At 47.8% G+C, this 21,163-nt stretch overlaps 1 protein-coding gene across 4 annotated transcripts in view; it reads right to left on the bottom strand.

Annotated features, from left to right (window-relative positions):
• The window catches only part of PRDM11 (PR/SET domain 11), a 78,321-nt gene that overhangs the window by 23,011 nt on the left and 34,147 nt on the right, over positions 1-21,163 (bottom strand). The window lies entirely within an intron of this gene.

Raw genomic sequence — 21,163 nt, 5'->3', positions numbered from 1 at the left:
AGAAACATGGTAGACAAGCAGCACTTCCAGGAGGCCCGTACTGCAATGATGAAAGTTAGATCCAGCCCTTCTTCTTTCCCTCTAGCTTTCCCCAGCACTGGATGTCTGAGCACACGTGAGAGGGGCTTCCTCCTCTCCCCAGCCTCAAGCTGGTCAAGAGCCACAGGGATGGGCTGGTCCCTTCTCTTCTGTAAAATGTCCTGATTTCCTCATCACTCTTGAATCAGAGTTCAGCTGGGTATGGAGTTCTAGGCAAGCTGTTTAATTGTCTTTCAGCCCCTGGAAGATTGCCCAAAAGGCTGCTATAGGCTGTTCAGGAAACTACCGTTGCTCTTTTGTGGAAAGGCTGTCAAGGGTGAAATTTAAGGTTTTCCCTTCATTTTTTATTTAGTGCAATTTCCCTCTATTTTTGAAGTGGAGGATTTACTCCTTTAAAATTCTTATTACTCAACAAGCATATTACTTGGTGAACACATATCTCTTCTTCCATTCTGGAAAATTCTGAGAAACTCTTAATTTTTGAGTACAGCTTTTTAGTCATTTTCTCTAGTCATTTTCTCTTTGTGTAGAATTTCTATTAAACATATTTGGGACTATTCCCCATGTCTTTTGACTAGCTTTTTCTATTTTTCTTTCTCTCCTGTTCCAGGCAGTGCTCTGAAAATAATCCTCAGAACTCTCTTCCGATTCACTAATTCTCTCTTTGACTGTGTCCAGTAGAGAATTCACCCCCTTATTAACATTCTTCTTTTCTTTTTCCTTTCTTTTTAAATGAGCACTTTTTTTTTAAAAAAAGATTTTATTTATTTATTTGACAGAGAGAGATCACAAGCAGGCAGAGACAGGCAGAGAGAGAGAGAGAGGAGGAAGCAGGCTCCCTGCTGAGCAGAGAGCCCGATGCGGGACTCGATCCCAGGACCCTGAGATCATGACCTGAGCCGAAGGCAGCGGCTTAACCCACTGAGCCACCCAGGCGCCCCTTAAATGAGCACTTTTAATGCAATGAATATTTTCTTTTTTTTTTTTGCAATGAATATTTTCATTCCCAGAATCTTCATATCTATCTTTTCTTCATTCTACCTGTTTCACAAAATCATGTTCTTTCTGTTTCCCTCTCTTAACAGCTTTACTGAACTGTAATTGACATATAATGTACCATTTGATAAACTTTGACAACTGTGTACACCCATTGCCACAATCAAGAAAACAAACATACCCATCACCCCCAAATTTCCTTGTGCCCCAGAATCTTCCCCTCCTACCGCCCTCCATCCCTCCTATCCCCAGTCCACAGGAAACCAGTGAGCTTCTTGTCACCATAAATTACTTTGCATTTTCTAGGATTTTATATAAATGAAATCAAAGAGAAGCCATGTTCTCAGCACAATTATCTTGAGATCTGTCCATACTGATGTGTGTACCAGACTTCATTCCTTTGTACTGGGAAGTAGTATTCCACTGCTTGGGTGTGCCATAATTTGCTTTTTTATCTACTTCTTGATGGGTATTTGGGTTCTGTCTCATTTCTGGCTATTACAATTAAATCTGGTAAGAGAATCCAGTTATAAGTCTTTCTGTAGACACACACATCTCTGCTGGCAAATACCTTGAAATGGAATGGCTGGGTCCCACGGTAAGTATATGTACAACTTAAGAAACTGTTAAACTGTTTTCCCAAAATGGCTGCAACATTTTACATTCCCATACAACAGCGTATGGACCCACCAGCTGGTCCACATCTTTGCCAACACTTGGTATGGACAGTCTTTTTAATTTAGCCATTCTGATAGGCATGAAGCAGTATCTCTGTGGCTTTAATTTTATTTCTCTGATGATTAATGATTTTGAGCATCTTTTCATGCAGTTACTTGTCAGCTACGTATCTTCTCTGGGGTAGAGTCTACTGGAATCTTTGCTCATTTTAAAACTGGTTGTTTTTTTCTTTATTATTGAGTTTTGAGAGTTCTTTAAAAATATTTTTTGGATCCAGTCCATCATGAGACATAGGATATATGAATACTTTCTCCTAATCTAAAGCTTGTTTATTCATTCTCTTAATGATACAATTAAATCTGCTCTTCTAAGAGCAGACATTTGAAATTCAAACAAACAAACAAACAAAAATCCACTGCTTTGTTCTTTTTAATGTGTACTATCCTTCTTTTATTTCTTCAAGGATCGTAAGGCTGAGGCTGCTAATTATCCTTCATTATCTATTATCTCCTTTGTCCACAGTAACAGAACCCCCGGATTAGAATTGGGCACCTGGCTATTTGTAATAACACAATACATTTTGGGACACCTGACTGGCTCTATCGGGGGAGCATATGACTCTTGATCTTGGGGTCATGGGTTAGAGCCTCACGCTAGGTGTAGAGATCACTAAATAAATAAATAAGCTTAAACAAAACAAAACCAGAATATGTTTCTTGGTTTCTCTGCTAGCTAAATTCTGGCCAATAGGATGTAGGTGGAAGAGTCAAGTGTCAGTTTCCCAAAAACTTCTTCGTAAGACAGCTGATACATGCCTTTCCACCATGCTACTGACTGGACTGCAGACGTAATGGCTGGAGTTCTAGCAACCAACTTACACTCTGAGGATACACTCTGAGCTGGGGTCAAGCTTGGTTCCCCGAGTGCTTAGTGGGGCAGAGCCATAACACCAGGCCTAGACTATATTCATAACAGAAAATTTAACTCCTATTTAGATCGAGCTACCATTATTACTCACAGTCAAACCAATTCCTGATACAGATCCTAAACAGTTATTTTAAATTCACTTTCAGAATATAATTTTCATTTTAAGTGAATTCATTTGTCATTGATATTCAGAGGCTGTCTTTTTAACACTGTCTTCATTAGTTTTGGAGATTTGGTTTGGTGGGAGGGTTTATCTTTTTTGGTGGGGGGGACTCTCACTGTAATATTTGGGGAAAAAAGGGTTGGGGCTGGTCAAAGCATGAACTCTCAGTGCATTGGACTAAAAGCTCCTTCGCCCCTTCCACACACACACACCTTCTTTACCGACGCTGTTCCTCTGGATATTCCCATCCATCTCCAGACTCTCAACTTGTTCATTACTCACAATCCTCAAGCCCCAGCTGTGACTATCTGACTTCCCACGTGACTTCCTTTCCTTGGCTGTCTCAGGGGCACCTCAAACTTACCTCCCCCAAGGTACCCACACCCCCAGGACCACCCCCAAGCCCGGTCCTCTCCCACTTTCCTCATCACAGTATCTGAAACCACCACACACTCAGGTTTCAAAATAAGCCATCCCTACTCTCAAAAACCAGTGAATGGTATACTTCCTATGGATGAACTGTATAGTATGTGAATTATGTCTTGAAAAGCCTGTTAAAAACAAAAACAAGTTACCCATCATCCCTTGCTCTCTCAAAGCCCCCCATCCAATCCCTCAGCAAGTCCTGCCATTGCATGTCAAAACTTCCCCTCTAGTTCCACCGTGTCCTGCTTCCATGCTGGTCTGAGCCATTAGCTCTCTTCCCGATGAGCACAGGAAACCCTAACTTCCCTCCCCTGATAGGGCTCCGGATACCCCACCAGTTCTCCTCAGAGCAGCCACTATCATCTTTATGGATGTCACTCACCCAGGGTCATCTGCAGTGCTTACAATAAAATCTGCACCTGGGGTCACAGCCTCCAAGGCCCATGTCTCCATACCTCCCCGACGGGCGTCTCCGTCCTCCCCTTCACTTGCGGCAGCCACAGGCCGTGACAGTGAGCCTTTCCACCAGGAGGGTTCACTGCCTACGACCTCTCTGTCCCACTCTTAAAAAATTCACAAGGCGCATAACGGGGGCGCCTGGGTGGCTCAGTGGGTTAAAGCCTCTGCCTTCGGCTCAGGTCATGATCCCCGAGTCCTGGGATCGATCCCTGAATTCGGCTCTCTGCTCTCTGCCTGCTCCCTCCTCTCTCTCTGCCTGCCTCTCTGCCTGCTTGTGATCTCTCTCTGTCAAGTAAATAAAAACAATCTTTAAAAAAAATTCACAATCACGAAGTTTTTCACACATTCAGAAATTATAATGTGGCCGCCAACAAGAATGACCTCCAGCTGTATCCATCCCCCACCTTGCTCGCCTCAAGAAAACACCTCACCATAGTTGAAGACCATCTCTGCTTCCGATTTTACCCCCTCTCTCCAAGGTTAACCACCATCGTGAGGCTGGTGGGGAGCCTTCCCATTTTTACCACACGAGGAGTTTTCTAGAAAAAATTTCCAGAATAGTTTTGCAGGTTGTACAGTTCACAGATATGGCGTCCCAGTGAACCTACCCTTTTGTACCTTTTCCCCCACTGACTTTTGCATGACTGGTCTCTCTTCTTATCTTTCGGGTTTCAGTTACTGTCACCTCCCCTGAAGAAGCTTTTCCTGACCTGAACCTAAAGCAGGCTCTCCCCTGCCATTTCCTGCCTGCCACACGCCACCCTCCCAACAGCATTATCTCTATGACATCACCTGTCACTTCCTTTCACAGACCCAACCGAACAGTGAAATTTTGACATTGACAGTGTTTATCTGTAAGCTTGGCCATCGACCATCTCCCTCACTGGACCATAAGTGAATGAGCACAAAGCATGTAGCTATCCCATTCATGATGGTGGCCTGGCCCCAGACCCACCACACAGCCCATGGCATGGAACAGAATCGTGGCTGAACAAACGAATGGTGCCTGAAGAGCCTTTTAAGTAAAAAGCAAATTAAAGGGGAATAAAAAAGGTCTAATGTTAATATTTTAGGGAAAAACGAAATGAGTGGTGTGCTGGAGCTGGCTTGCACTGGCTAATGAGCGCAGACTCTGGAATCTTCCAGAATTTTATGAACCAGCTGTTATTAGAAATTTAATTATATAAACTTACAATTCCAGAAATGCTATTTTGAGGGTAATAAATACTGAACGCTTACCACTTCCTCATTATTTTCTATTTCACTATCATCTATGTTCTTGAGGGAAATGGGCCTCTGCTGTACCTGCACAGGAGAAATGCTATGGAATAGTGGCTAGCGCCTGTGTCTGCCCACCACCTGCTTCTGTGACCTCACGTGGGTACCCTGAAATCGGCCACGGTGGGAGCATTTACTCCACGGAAATTGGCACGCACCCTCCCTACCTCCACCGTCACCACGTGACTGGCATGTGTCTGTATGTGCACAGAAAGTCTGGAAAACACATTTCAAGCTCTCAACTCTGGTTACCTCTAGAGGAAAGCAAAAGAAGAAAGCAGGATGAGGCCTTTCCTTCATCTGTCTATTTATGAGGTTATATTGCTTTTGTGGTTTAAATTTCACAGATAGTGCTCGCTTCGGCAGCACATATACTAAAATACGCAAACAGACCAAAAGAGAGAGCATGCAGCTCAGGCTTCACACTGCCCTGCATCCGTGCCCCAACAGCCTCCCCAGATGGTGCCCCAGTCCTCGGGGACCTTCCCCTGGAACGTCGCAGAGCCCAATACTTTATCATAATGAGTCCCCCTGACATTATCATTTTCTGATTGTTCTTCTCTCTCCTGGAGAAAAAGAAAAGCATCTCTCGGCCCTGCAGCCAGTAGCGGGAGCACTCAGCGGGTACTGAGAGCCATGGAGCCAGAGGAATGACCTAGAATGTTGGCTTCACCATTTACAAGTGAGTGACCTTGGCCTCAGCTTCTGCATCTGTAAAATGGGGTAAAGGCCAACACAGCAACCCTGCAGTAATGACCCATGTGGGAAGCGCTCAGTAAACAGTTGTCATGACTGGAATTTGGATTCTGACTGGAATCACAGTCTCTGGCCTCTTAATGAAGAGATAAATTGTCAATTATCATTAATTCTGGGCAGTGGGAGGTCTTCCGGTCAACAGTGAGTTGTTGTAATCTGCCTCTTTATGGCTTCAACTGGGCAGAGGGGCTCTCGGGGAGGTGGGAGCTGGGAGGGACAGGGGGACTGCCTCAGGCCTCTGACACCGGCTCAGATCTAGAGGTTTGCTGAGGGACAGTTCTGGCCTTATCTTTCCCATCCATCAGGATTTTCTCAAACCATTCATTCATTCACTTAACAGCTATCACTGAGGGGGCTGTTACCATGTCTGGCTCTGTGGATAAAATGGTGATCCAGGGAGGCAATGCCTTTGCTCTCACAAACCTCACAGTCCAGGGAGCCACAGAAGAGAGAGCACTGTGACAGTGCGTGGGCAGCACAGTGGCAGGCAAATCTGTGGAAAGGGGAGATCAGAGTTGTGGCCAGTGTCTGGGAGTCAGTTGAGGACCTTCCTGGGAAATGTGGAATCCAAGAGGAGGTCTTGGAGAAGAGGAAAGTGAGGGTGTTCTGGGCGGAAGGAGCAGGAGGGGCAGGATCTGAGTTTGCAGAGCATGTCACATGTTACTGAGAAACCCAGGCCACCCTGAGTAGACAGTTGAGCCCAAGATGGCTCAGGAATGGTCAGCCAGGGTCAGATGCTCAGGTCCCAGCCCGCAGAAGGCTGGTCTCCCTGTGCCTCCCTCAATGTAGTAACGACTAACAAAGACATCGGTAATGAAACACCAGTGGCTACCATTCAAAAAGCCATTTCGAGAGCACCTGGGTGGCTCAGTTGGTTAAGCATCTGACTCTTGATTTCGGCTCGGGTTGGTGGGATCGAGCCAAGCATCAGGCTCCGTGGTCAGCAGGGTATCTGCTTGAGATGCTCTCTCTCCCTCTCCCTCTGCCCGCTCTGCCCCCGGCTAGTGTGCAGATGCATGCACATGTGTTCTTTCTCCTTAAAATAAATAAATAAATAAATAAATATTTTTAAAAAATAAAGAGCCAGTTTAAAAACAAAACCAAACCAAAAATCAATCTCACTGTGCCATGGAGTCTGACACACTGTTTCATGGATTCTCACAACTCTGTGAATGAGCTACCATCATGGTTCCCATTTTGCGGATTAGAAAACTGAGGTTCAGGGCCACTCAGTAATTTGCCTGGGGCCACAAAAGAAACGTGTGATGAAGCCAGAGTTTGTTCAAATTCTGGCCTCTGCTGGTACAGTCTGCCTCTTACGCACTCTACAGAGAGATGGGCCTTATCCCCACGCTCCCCTTAAGGACTTCATCAGAATCAACCAGGGAAGTCCTGGGGACCCCCTCAGAATTTCCAGTTTTGCTGCAGGCTTGAGGAGATTTGCTGTGTGAAGATCTGCATTTTAATAGAGGAACATTCTGCTTGGTGAAGAACATTCCCTGCCGTCAAGGGTTCACTGTTGGGCTCCTCTAAATGGTGCCATCACTGGATGCTGCAGAGATTAGATTTTCAACAACCTGATTTGCTTGCGACTTTCCAGGAACCCACGGATCCATAAAGCATTCTGATTTTCAGCCCTGCACCTCTTCTTAAAGCAAAGCTGTTACAAAAATGATTGATGAAGCTATTCACAGTTGACAAAGCACTTCTGCGCATCTCAGATGCTCCTCCCAGAACCCCAGGAGGCAGACAGCATCGCCTCTGTTCTCCAGCCACTTCCCAGCCTAGCGAACTGAAACGGCAGAGCCATAAAGAGGCTGGCCTGAACCTGAACTTGAACTGAACACTTGGGCTGGAAGCAGGGGTTGAGGGGGAAGGCAGGGGGAGTGGCTCTGAGATTATTTAGGCCCTGGCCTCCTAGCCTGGTGTCTACAGATGGGCTTTGGCAAGGCGAAGAGGAGGTCCCTTAAAATGTGAGCAGCATTTGGGGAATATTGGTATATAACTTCCTAGGCTACTCTGGGGGCTTTAGTACCAGATCTAACCCACCCTTCCCTGCCTTTTAACTGCTAGTGGAGTTAGTGCTTCCTCTTATCATTCTAAAACTCTCTTTTATCAAATTTCAAACAAAGGACTAGAGGCCTGATTAATGAGGCATGTTTACATTCAATCCCAAATCCCATATCCAGGTTTTGCACAGTGTAATATTGCTCACTGTGCCCCTGTGACACTAACTGGAGATAACACGGAGATCCTTGATCTGCTCATCACCCACTAGGCACCTGCCTACAACAAGCCTCAAGACTCACAACTCACAAGGGTGTGTTCTGGTGGACTCTGTATCCCCATTTTATGCAGAGGAAATCTAGGGCTCCAGGAGAGTAAGCGCCTAGCCCCAAGACACACGTCAACAAACAGTAGAAACGTCTGAATCCAAAGCCCCGTAAGCAACTCAGACAGGTCTTCCCCACCCAGGTCCAATCAAGGTCCCCCTGGCCTCATTACCAGCCTCAGGGTCAACTACTCCTTAACTCTGAACACGCTCAACCTCCATAAATCTGCCCATTGGTGAAACCAGTGGGCTGAGCCCTTGGACAAAAGTACCGGAGCAGCAGGGTTAGAATGGGCCTGTGGCCAGAGGGAAAGGGAATAGAAACCAACTTTAAATATGCCACAGATGTCAAGGGTCTTCCAGGTTGACGGGGCAGAGGGAAGCAGTGGACAGGGCTGATGTGAAAAGCACCCACAGAATGGTCCAGAGAAAAAGCAGCCCCTTCGCCATGGGTGGCTTGCCCCCAATCACCAGAGAAATGAACAAGAGTCAGAAAAAAAGCAGAGAACAAAGCAAAGCTCTGAGGCAGCATCTCACATCCACGAGGTGGCTAGGATCAAAACGCTGGCCACCTGCAGGCGTCGGCAGGGACAAGAAGGACTCTGTCTTCACAGATGGCCAGTGAGGGGCAAAATGGTCCAGCTGCTCTGGGACACGGTCTAGCAGGTCCTCAGATGATTAAACACACAGTTCATTAACATGGAGTCGATTAACCCAGCAATTCCGCTCCTAGGTAGACGCCTGAGAGGAAATATGTCCACACAGAAACTCGCACACCAGCACAAACAGGAGCAATGAGCCAAAGATGGAACCATCCCCGCTGTCTGTCGACAGGCAAATGGACGAACCAAATGTGGTATGTCCATGCTGCAGAACAGAAAGGCCACAGAAAGGAATGATAATGCTACATCCACAGGACAACATGTCACAACAGGGAGGCACCTGGAAAACATCAAGCTAGGTGCAAGAAGCCAGTCACGACAGGCCACCTACTCATTCACATGAATCCCTTAATCTCCTACGATCTCCTTCGTAGGGAAGTCCAGAACTGGGACATCTCTAGAGACAGAGCAAATCAGTGGTTCCTAAGGGCTGGAAAGCGGAGAGGGGTGATGGCTAAAGACAGAGTTTCTTATTGAGGTGATGAGAGGGTCCTCCTGCTGATGGGGGTGATGGCTGCATACAGAGGAGAATATACTGAACACCACGAAATGACACACTTTAAATGGGCAAACTGTGTGGTATGTGACTACATTGGAATAAAGTGGTTTTAAGAAATCTACCAAGTGGCACCCGGGTGGCTCAGTCAGTTAACCATCTGACTCTTGATTTCAGCTTGGGTCTCGATCTCAGGGTCCTGGAATCCAGCCCCATGTCAGACTTGGTGCTCAAGAGGGAAGGGGCGACAAGGGGATGTGCCTAGCTCCCTCTCCCTCTCCTCCCGCTCATGCTTGCTTGCTGAAATAAATAAATAAAATCTTAAAAGAAAAAGAAATCCCAGACTGTTTTTCAGAGTCCATAGTCTCTCATGGTTCACCTCCCCTTCCAATTTACCCAAATTCCCTACTACTCTCTAACGCCCCTTGTCCTCCATGCTATTGGTTATGCTCCACAAATGAGTGAAACCATATGATAATTGACTCTCTCTGCTTGACTGATTTCACTCAGCATAATCTCTTCCAGTCCTGTCCATGTTGCTACAAAAGTTGGATATTCGTCCTTTCTGATGGAGGCATAATACTCCATAGTGTATATGGACCACATCTTCCTTATCCATTCATCCGTTGAAGGGCATCTTGGTTCTTTCCATAGTTTGGCGACTGTGGCCATTGCTGCTATAAACATTGGGGTACAGATGGCCCTTCTTTTCACGACATCTGTATCTTTGGGGTAAATACCCAGGAGTGCAATTGCAGGGTCGTAGGGAAGCTCTATTTTTAATTTCTTGAGGAATCTCCACACTGTTCTCCAAAGAGGCTGCACCAACTTGCATTCCCACCAACAGTGTAAGAGGGTTCCCCTTTCTCCACATCCTCTCCAACACATGTTGTTTCCTGTTTTGTTAATTTTGGCCATTCTAACTGGTGTAAGGTGATATCTCAATGTGGTTTTAATTTGAATCTCCCTGAGGGCTAATGATGATGAGCATTTTTTCATGTGTCTGATAGCCATTTGTATTTCTTGATTGGAGAAGTGTCTGTTCATATCTTCTGCCCATTTTTTGATGTGTTTGTCTGTTTCGTGTGGGTTGAGTTTGAGGAGTTCATTATAGATCCTGGATATCAACCTTTTGTCTGTACTGTCATTTGCAAATATCTTCTCCCATTCCGTGGGTTGCCTCTTTGTTTTTTTGACTGTTTCCTTTGCTGTGCAGAAGCTTTTGATTTTGATGGTTTGAAGTGGCGGGGGGGTGGGAGGTTGGGGTACCAGGTGGTGGGTATTATAGAGGGCACAGCTTGCATGGAGCACTGGGTGTGGTGAAAAAATAATGAATACTGTTTTTCTGAAAATAAATAAATTGGGAAAAAAAAAAAAAGAAAAAAAGAAAAAGAAATCTGCCAAATATTCATCATCAGCAATCAGAGAAGGAAAAGGAAACCATGTTCTACTATCTGCTTGAAAAGCTCTCCCTAGAGAAACAGGAGTTTCTGTGTGAGTGGGAGTACCAAGGAGATGGCATACGGGCATTCATGTATAGGGTTGGAGATGAGCTCAAGTTTTGGTTTGAAGTCCTGACCCCCACGATTAGCTGCATGGCCTTCGACAAGCAACCTGGCCCTTGAAGCTCCAGTTTCCCAACTGGGACAAAGGGGAAGAGGGACACCTGTCTGCTGGTACCGTTCCAAGGACACAGAATTACGGCTCACAAATCCTTCAGTGGCCAATGAACAGCAGCAATTTGGTGGCTGTTAGAGGTATTGCTGTCTGCCAAGCCTCATTAGCTTTTGCTGAGGATCCCCCCGGGAGTTTAAGGCTGCTGAATTGGGTTCCAACAAGATCCATCCTAAAGGAATTTTCAAACACCAGAAGACCCCAAGTCCCTTATTATTAAAGCCAGGAAGTTCACTAGAAATTAGTGTCTCTCAAAACAAAGGCCTTTGGATATGTTCTCAAGATCCAAAAGCTCACACTAAGAATTTTTAATTCAATGTTTTCATTTAAAAAAAATCAGTATATGGGAATCATTAGGAGATTCCCGTCCCAAAGAGTATTGTGCTTGGAACTCGGTTGGCACCTGTGGTCAACTGAATTCTTGGCCCCGGTTCCTGCCCCTCCCCACGGGCCTCGGCCATGTGATTCTGCACGGGGCTCTCTCTTACAGCTGGTGGGGACTTCTTCTTCAGGTGCCTCCCTTCTCCGGCTTGGCATCAGCCGTGTGACTTGTCTGGCCGAAGGGATGTTACCAAACACCAAGCAAGCATAGACTGGAAATGTGCTCGCAAGGGTGGGCTTGCCTCTGGGGCCTCGCTGCACCCAGCAAAATCAGTCCCTCGTGGTCCCCCAGCAGACATCCCAGACACCCCAGACTATAAATGAGGACCGGCAGCTGGGCCAGCAGATACACGAGCAAGCATGCAAGACTGCTACTCTACAGAGCAGGTCGGCAAACTATGGCCTGCAAGGGAAATCCAGCTGCCGCCTGTGTTGGATGGCCAAGCAGCGAAGAACGGTTTGTGCATTTCTCAGTGGCTGGAAAGAAACCAAGGGAAGACTATCTCATCATGTAAAAGGTATACGGAATTCAAATCTTGGCACCTGTTAACAGTTTTATTAGACCACACCAGACCTGACTATTCTCCCGCTACAAGGGCAGAACCCCATGTGGGGTTCACGGAGCCTAAAATATTTACGATCCGGCCCTTTACACAAAAAGTGTGCAACACCAGTTCTAGGTCACCAAATTCTGGACACACAGCTCTCCAGACGACAGTACTTACTGCTGTCCGCCGCGAGCTAGCGAAAGAAGAGTAAATGCAAACTTAAGAAACACAGGACCCATTCTGGCAAACAACAGGTTAGGAACCACTGAGGTAAGTGCACTAAAAGATTCCCCAGTGTTTTAGAGACAAACGAAGAAAATGAGGGGGTCACCCGATAAATAAGAGTTTTGTTCCAGGAAAACACCATCTGACACACTACACTGATTTCCTTCGATTGAATTATGTTGGTTGGTATCATTCTGTTCATTTTATATTTGTAAGTCTGTCTTGGGTAGTTGCAGCTGTTTAAGAGTTAGAAGAAATGGGGGCACCTGGGTGGCTCAGTCGGTTGGGTGGCTGCCTTCAGCTCAGGTTGTGATCTTAAGGTCCTAGGATTGAGCCCCATATCGGGCTCCCTGCTCAGCGGAGGGCCTACTTCTCCCTTTCCCTCTGCCTGCCGCTCTACCTACTTGTGCGCTCGCTCGCTCTCTCTCTGTCAAATAAATAAATAAAATCTCAGGAAAAAAAAAAAGAGAGAGAGAGAGAAGAAATGTTGTTTCATCTAGATCTATGTTCATACCTTTTCGAATTACATTAACCTAAGATTAATGTAACATTGGGACACCACAAACACCCACCCACCCGCTACATTAAAAGTCACCTGACCAACAGATACAGGAAAAGGTGCTGAAGTTCTCTGGTCAGGACGGAAATGCAGATCAAAACCACAAAGAGCTACCCCTGCAGGCCTGTTAGAACGGTTAGCATCAAGGTGACAAGGGAGATCAAGCGCTGGCCAGGATGTGGAGAGAAGGGAACTCCTGAGCGCAGCTTTGGGAACGTACACGGACACAGCCACCACAGAAAAGAGTGCAGAGGTTCCTCAAACACTTAAAAATAGAACTACCACGTGATCCAGCGATTTCTTTCTTAGAAACAGAAACACTTAATGTGAAAAGTTTTGTGCCCTTCCCGTCTTCCCTGCAGCATTGCTTACTACGGCCAAGACATGGGGACAACCCAGATATCCCTCGGCAGATAAAGGGATGGGGAAGGTGTGGTAGAGATCTACAATGGAGTGTTATTCATCCATGAAAAAGAATGAAATCTTGCCATTTGCAACGACACACGGATGGACCTTCTGTGCATGATGCTGAGTGAGATGAGTCAGACCCAGGCAAATACCAGGTGATCTCACCTATATGTGGAATCTGAAAAAGAAAAACATCAAAACCCGAACTCCTAGATATGGAGAACAGATTGGCAGTTGCCAGAGGCAGAGGGTGGGGAGAGGGGGAGTGAAGATGGTCAAAGTGAAATAAGTAAGCCCTGGCCATGTAACAGACAGCACAGTGACCATAGTTATTCCTTTATTTAAAAAGTCACCTCAATACGAACCAGGTGAGAAAACCACCGCAGAAGAAGTGCTGAGAAGACAAGGCATGGTGAAGGTCAAGCTAGGAGCTCCTTTACACTGAACATACTGTGCCAGCTCAGAATAGTTTTTCTCGCTCTTTTCTTCCAGAATAATAGATTAGGAGAATAAGAGACAGTTCTAGCCAAAACGGGTTCACCAGCATAGTACATATTTGTGGGGAATCTTTGGTTCGGTTTGTGATTCATAAACAAACAACCAGCATTTGTCAAATAGGTATATGACAAGCCCATTTCATGCTTCTGATCTTAAGCGGAATCTTAAGACTCGGGTACATAACTTTTTTATTCCTGGAAGAGCTGATATTGAATTGATAGTGTTTTAAGGATCCCTTGCATGTTAGAATATGAGAAAAGCAACTTTTTTCTAGCATCATCTTCCACTCTTCCTTCTAAGCACACTCTGTACTTTCACTACCCCTTATCACCTTTCATCCCTCAATGCGTCCGTGCCCGTGCCCCCTGCTGCTCAGGTCCGTGTTCCCTCAGTCCCCGACGCCATTGACCACCCACTGCAACTCATCCCTCGACACCTAGTTCAGACCTAAAAATCAGGAGACCCCAGTGGCCACGCACACACTTAGTGCCTAGGGATCTGGTGTTCTGCACACCATTACCACTAAAACAAATTAGGACTCCTGGGAGAGATGACTAGCACATCTTCTTGCTCCAGAAAGTAAGGGAAGTATGAAAATAAGGACAAGGAGCCAGTCTGAATGGGCTCCCGCTGGCCAAATCTAGGGCAATTTAAACATCAGAATGAATAATGACAGGAATGGACTAGAACACACGGAAGAAAAAAAAAGGATTCAAGAGTCCATCCTGATGATAAAATAACGTTAATAAAAATGAGGGATGAGGTGGAGGAGAAAGTTGAGCAATTTTTTTTTTTTTAACAGAAGGATGTCCCGTAGTAAATGTAGAATGTAAATCATTTCAAGCCATGAACAATAATTGATGATGCAGGCAAGAATCATCAACAGTTGCTAAAACGACTGGGTAAAAGGTAAGACAAACTGACCTCACATGCTTCCCGCTATCTACAGGGAGAAAGACACAACACCCTCCGTGCCAAAAAGCTACGATCTGCATCTATCATGAGGAAACAATCAGGCAAATCTAAACCGTGCAACGTTCTGCAAACTACTGCGCAGGACTTCTCCAAGATATCAATATCCTGAGAGAGAGAGAGAGAGAAAACAAAACAAAAAAAACGACGCAGGGGATCTCTTCTAGAATGAAGGAGACTAATGAGACGTGACCATTAAACGCGGCATGGGATGCTTGAGTGGGTCCTGGATGGGGGAAAGACTATAAAGGCCACTTCCCCAGGGCCACAGGCAAGATGTGACTATGGACTCCAGTTAAGACAGTACTGTAACCACAGTTAAATTTCCTGCCTATAATAATTCTATCATGGGGACAGAGGACAGCAGTCGGCAAACTACGGCTACGGCTCAAATGCAGCCCCCTGTCTGCTTTTGTACAACTGGGAGCGAAGCATGGTGCTTGCAGTTCTTAATGATTACAAAAAAGTTTTTTTATATTAATTTCATTTATATGGTTTTATGTGTGAAACGTAGATGAGATGTGAGTTGCATCTGAAGTTATAGGATGTTCACATCTGGCGTTCACAAATAAAGTTTTATCGGAACACCCTCGTTCATTCATCTACTGTCTCTGGCTGCTTTCGCCCCGCGACTGCAGAGTTGCATAGCAGTGATGGAGAGCACGTGGCCCATAAAGCCTGATGTCTATGACCATCTCTCAAACAGTTCAGAACACAAAACAAAAAGGAACAAAACACAAAAGAGCATGTGCACACACGCGCACGCACACGCCTGTCGGTATATATAGGAGAGATTCAAGCAACTCTTACAAAACGTTAGCAATGAGTGAATTAGGTGCAGGGTATGTAGGTGTTTTATTATATTACCCTTGTAACTTTTTCATGGAGTCTAAAAATTGCAAAATAAAGAGTTGATAAAAAATGAGCAGACAAGCATGGGAAGTACCTGCTCATACACATACACACACACGTCCACCTGTCTCAGGTGTTCCTTCTTTTCTTCCTGGACAAGCCCCTTATTCTTGCCTTCTCAGAGCTCTCCCAAACTCGGTGACACCTGCATGCTCCTGCTGACATCTCGCGGCATTGCTACTGTTGGCTTCTATGTCCCTCTATCCCAATCACTTGGGGGTTCTCAGACTCTGTTCTGGATGCTGTGTCATGAGCTTCTGAACATTTCACAATAGAACTTGAAATGGAGAACACTGGAAAATACCATTTCACCTTGGTTTCCCCCAGGAATAGTAGGAGCTAGCAAGCAGAGGGGCTGACCGACAGCAGGTGAGGAAGGCCCCCACACAGTGTCCTCATTGTAAGGACCCCCGGGAAATCTCCCGTCCAGTATCAGCACCCAGAAGGGAAGACCTCCCCAGGAGCTAACTGGGGACTTTTCACAATATGGACAGAAGGTGCTGGTAGCTGACCAGGCTTCCCTTTTCCCCAGTGGCTGCTGGCTTGGGACCCCCGTAGAGCTAAAAGCACATATAAGGGTCGTTCTGGTCTGCATTTTTAGCCTCATTTCTGCCTCTGCTTAGGGTCTCTATTCTTGCTTTTCTTTCTTCTGTCACTCCCAGTTTTAATATGCTATGATGTTCTATTTTATGTGTCCTGCTAAGCTACCCTAAATCCCTTCTGGAACAAGACGGAGTCTAAGCAAGAAATGTAAATAGACACCCTGTGCTGGCCTCCTCTTTCTTCCTCCTGTTTCCAAACCACACGGCTGCCCGCACTCCCAAACCCCCCAGGCCTGCAGCAGGGTCGCTGGCCGCCGCTGGCCGAGGGCGGCCTGGCAGGCCTGGCAAGAACTTCTGGGATTTATCATTTCCAATGAGATAAGAAGGCAGAGGAAGGGGGCATTTCTTTTCTAAGCAGCCAGAGGTCCGGGCAGAACTCTGGCAGAGGAGGCCAGGCCATGGAGAGATGCAAAACAGACATGGCATGGCCACCAAGTTCATCTAGAGACAGGCCCTGGCCTGGGGGACCAGGTTTCCTCTGGCCAGAGGGGAGACAGAGAAGGAACGAGTACTGGGCAGGAAGGATGAGTAGAATAAAGTCAGGTAAGGCCAACAGGGAGGAAGAGGCGAGATAAGGAAGGCAGGTGGAGAAGGCCCAAGAGGCAGAAGAGAGGGCAGGTTCTAGAGTCAAGACTTCTAGGTTAGAATCCCAGCTCTGCTACTCATTAGTTGCTTAGTTTTGGGCAGACTGACTTCCCTCTCCAGGCCTCAGTTTTCCCAGCAGTACAATGGGTAGAATAATATCTACTTCCCGGGGGCATCGTTAAGATCAAATGAGATCACGCTGTCTAGTGCTAAGCACAGACCCAGAAACTTCGTTAAGTGCTAAAGAAGCGGGAACAGGCACGCTTCTCCTTAGCTCTGCCGTTATTTCCACTGGAGTAGAGTGTGCACACTGAGGCCCCGTGGAAGGAAATGTGCTGGATGAAGGCAAGAGCTTTAGAAGGCAGGCAGCAGGTCAAGAAAGACATCGAGAATGGCTGTGAGACAGCATCCGACCAATGAATGCAGTTTATCTGAGATACCATATCCGGTATCTTCCATATCCCGGTCCAAAATCAGCGCTGTGGTTCACCCCACCTTTCCCCATCCCCTTCCGTTCAACCAATGCAGCAACTGAGCAGGCAGAGCTGTTCCTCATTCCTGCTTTTCCCCAACTCAAAGCCTGACTGAGGACACGCATGTGCACGGACGCGTGTGCACACACATACACGGGGCTCTGCTTTCTTGAGCCATCTTGCCTATCTGTTCTCTCAGGGCCTCTCACCTCTCTGGATCACAAAGGTCAGAGCCTCCACATGGCCCTGTGACCTCTGGCCCCTCCCTACCCCGCACCCATCCCCATGTCATAGCTCACAGCAGCCCCAAGACCCTAGGAAGGAACCTCCAGCAGGGCAACAGGGCTGCCCACCCCCTGGGCCCTGAACTGCAGGCCACGTCCACTCTCCACTGGTAGAGCTGGTCTACCACCAGGTTGCACACTCCAGGGGTTCCTCCTCTTCCTTTCCTCCAGACCGCAGCGCCATGCTGCAAACCAGGGAAGGCTGCTTGCCCGGCTGGGCTGTCCCAAGGAGTAGGTTCTTGTGGGCGGGGGAAAGAGCAAAGCCCTAGATTTTTGCCTCTGCTGAACCTCTACCCATCCTTTAAGACCCATCTCCAGTCTGCCCATGAAAAGCCTCCTCCCTGGCCCCACAACATTCTACAAGGACAACAACCACCAGCGACACCCCACCTTGATGGTACCTGGTTGGGAATAGAGCTCCTCGCCTCCCATCCTGAAAGCCTGGCACTGTGGAAAGGCGCTATCTTTGTGGGAAGCCATAGTCTACCGTGCATCAACCTTGGGAGTTAGGGTCACGTGCTTAACCTCTTTAGTCCTGGGCTCCACCCTCAGAACCAGAAGGCCAGCGACCTTCGCCTGTGGGGCTGTCAGAGGAGTAATGTAGCACCCAGCTAGCCTAGAATCCTTGCTTTCGAGCAGCCAGACTTTCAAAACAAGCCAGCCAGCCTTGCTGGCTCTCTCCTCCCCTCCCACTCATATCTCCATCCCCAGCAGTGTGGTTTCCATCTCGAAACTGCCTGTAGCCAGGATACAGAGCCCCGTGCCCTGTGCAAGCCCAGCGGCTTTCAGTAACCCCTGCTTCTCTGCCGCCAGGCAACTACCGCCCATCCTTTCCAGGGGCCTCAGCTGCATCCAGGCACATGCTTCATGTGCCCTCCGCCCAGGCCCCTGTCCTCAGCAGACCCGCATGCGCCGACCTGTCCTTGGACCGCCCACCTGGGCGTCTCCTAGCCATGGGCACCTGCAGCTCACTCACCACGCCTGAACTCACCTTCGCCACTCCCCTGGCTCAGGCCAGCAATCTCCCGCTCTCTGCATGTGTCGACAGACGTCCCCCCCACCCTAGACACGCAAGCCCACTGCATTCACCTCCTATCCCTTTTTAACAAACTGCCACAACACCGGAGCTTCAAACACCGCCCGTTTATTACCTCTCAGTTCCAGAGGCTGGAAGGCCTAAAAATCAAGGTGTCGGCAGGGCTGAGTTCCTTCTGGAGGCTTAAGGGAAGATTCTACTTCCTTGCCTTTTCTAGCTTCTAAAGGGAACCTGCATTCCTTGGCTCCTGGCTCCTTCTTCTATCTTCAAGGCCAGCGGGATAACATCTTCCCATCTTTTCTGAGTCTGATTCTCTTGTCTCTGTCTTGTAAGGATGCTTGTAATTCCATGGGGCCCACCTCCATAATCCAAGATAATCTCCCCATCTCAAGAGCCTTAATGTAATACCCTCCGGAGAGTCCCTTTGGCCATCTACGAAGACATAGGCAGGGATCCAGGGGTCAGGACACGGCCATCCTCAGAGAAGCCATGATTAGGCCTACTACACTCCTCCCTCCAACCACTCCGAGTCTCTAGGATATCCCTTTAGCGAGCAAAACTGTTGACCTATCTCCCTTCCATAGACAACGTCTCCATCTGAACCTTCTTGGTCATAGAAGAGCTTGTCCACCCTACCTCATCACTCCTCTGGAGTCAACCAGCTCTCCAGGAGGACAGCCCCCCCACCAGGTTTTTCAAGGATGTTACTGTCTTTCTCTGAACAAAGCCCCCTGCCCCTGGGTCTGCTTGCAGCCATCCCCTCCCAGCTCCTGTCTCTCCTGCACTGATCTCACCGCTGTTCCAGCTCCCGAGAAGTGGGTCTACTGGTCGCCTGGGTTCTAACAGCGTTCCCACCTTGCCGCTTCCTCGAAGGGCTTCACCACAGCACCATCAGCCACTGAGACCAGATCATTCTTCGTGGGATGAGGCTGTCCGATGCACTGTGAAAGGTTTAGCAGCATCCCCGGTCTCTGCCTTCCAGATGCCAGTAGCATATCCCCATCTCAAGTTACGATGGCCAAAAATGTCTCCAGACCTTACCAAATGTCTGGGGTGGGCAGGGCATGGGGGGCACCAACTCCCCCAGTTCAAGAACCACTGTCAGACCGAGTAGTTCTTGCCAAGGTCGCCGGTGACTTCTCTGGCATTAAATCCAGTGGACACATCTGAGCCCTTCTCTTGTTGGCCCTTCTGGCCTCCCCACCTCTGAGGCTGCAATTCCTATCTCCCTTGCTGGATCACGTTCCCCTCCTGGACCGCTAACCTTAGGCCCTCTCCACCTCTCATTCACCTGTTCTCCCTGGGGGCTGCCCTCAGCACCCCCAGCCCTACCAACACCTACATCCAGGTGACTCAGGAACTGACATCTGCAAACCTCCTCTCCCAGCTCCACACACATGTAGCTAACTGCCTAGTTGACAGGGCCACTGGGGACCTTGCTGTCACTCCAAACTCTGCGAGTCCAAAACCAGAAAGGGGATCTTGCCCTCCGCCTAGGCCCTGCCCTGCATTCCACTTCTAAGAGTCCCCTTCCTGACCTACTGCGAGCAGAACACTGAAGGACTTGCCCCGGCCAATTCCCTCTCCCTTACTTAAGCCAATTGATCTGTTTGCCAGTCAGTCTTGCTCATCCCTGAACCAGGTCATAAACCAGTTCACCGGTCTCCATGTTGCCACCCCACGCTCGCTCAAGCCTCCACTATCACTGAAGTAGAGAACGAATGTAGTCCTCTAACTGGGATGTGGGCATCCATTCTCCACCAATGCCCGCACGCCTGATCTGTTCTCTAGGCTGCACCCAAAGTCACCCTTTCAAAACATAAACAAAACTTTTTATTGTTCTTAAAGAGCAGAAGTCCCAGTTTGGCCTACTGGGCCCTAGACTTCCAAGTTTCTCTCTCCCCTTCCCGGCCCCTGGTACTCCAGGGGCTGCACTCCAGGTACGAAGCTACAACCCAGGTACAATGACCTTCTTGTAGGTCAATGGCACAATGGCAAATGTGCCATTCTCTCCTGCCACAGGGCCTTTGCACATGCTGTTCTGTCCATCTGGTGGGCATTCTCTCCTGTCAATCACAGCGCCACTATCAGGAAACCTTCCCTGACCTCTGGTCACATCAATTCCTCCAGTTGTTCCCTTTTCTCCTAGCCTCACTGTCTCTTCATCTCCTGAATCATGATTTTACATTTATTTATCTTATTGTTTGATTCATTCTAGCTTCCCCATAAGAAGCCCTATGAGGGCAGGACTGATGTCTGATCTGGCCCATCACTATATCCCCAAGGCCTGTTCAATGCCTAGCACAGAGGAGCCCCACAAGAAGGGTTTAATTAATGACTAATGAATGATCTTCCGACTCCCTAAGCCTGACTTTTTCTACCGACTCTGCCTTCTTCCCTCTGTTCACGCTTGACTCCCGAGAGTCAAGAGTCATCCCTAATAATCCTTCCTCTTCGGATCATTACAAACCCTCTTCCTCACCTCCACATCCCATCCGTTAATAAATCTCAGAGATTCTCCTTCCTGAACCTCTCGCAAATGTGCCTGCCTCCAGCACCCAAGTTGAAACCAGCATCTCTGCCTGCCCATCCCGGTTCTTCATTCTGCTACCTAACCTGCCCATTTTGCAAGGCCACTGCCTGGCCTGCTTCAGTGTTTTCCCCCAGCCCACAGGAGGAGCACACACTTACCCAGACTCAGGAAATGTAGCGTGATCTGTCCCTGCCTCCTTCTCTGATGATTTCTCGCCACACTGACTCTTGAGATCATTGCTAACACCACACCGGACTTGTT

This window comes from Neovison vison, chromosome 7 (assembly GCF_020171115.1).
Source record: "Neovison vison isolate M4711 chromosome 7, ASM_NN_V1, whole genome shotgun sequence".
Taxonomy (NCBI): domain Eukaryota; kingdom Metazoa; phylum Chordata; class Mammalia; order Carnivora; family Mustelidae; genus Neogale; species Neogale vison.
This window is presented reverse-complemented; position numbering and strand designations above follow the sequence as displayed.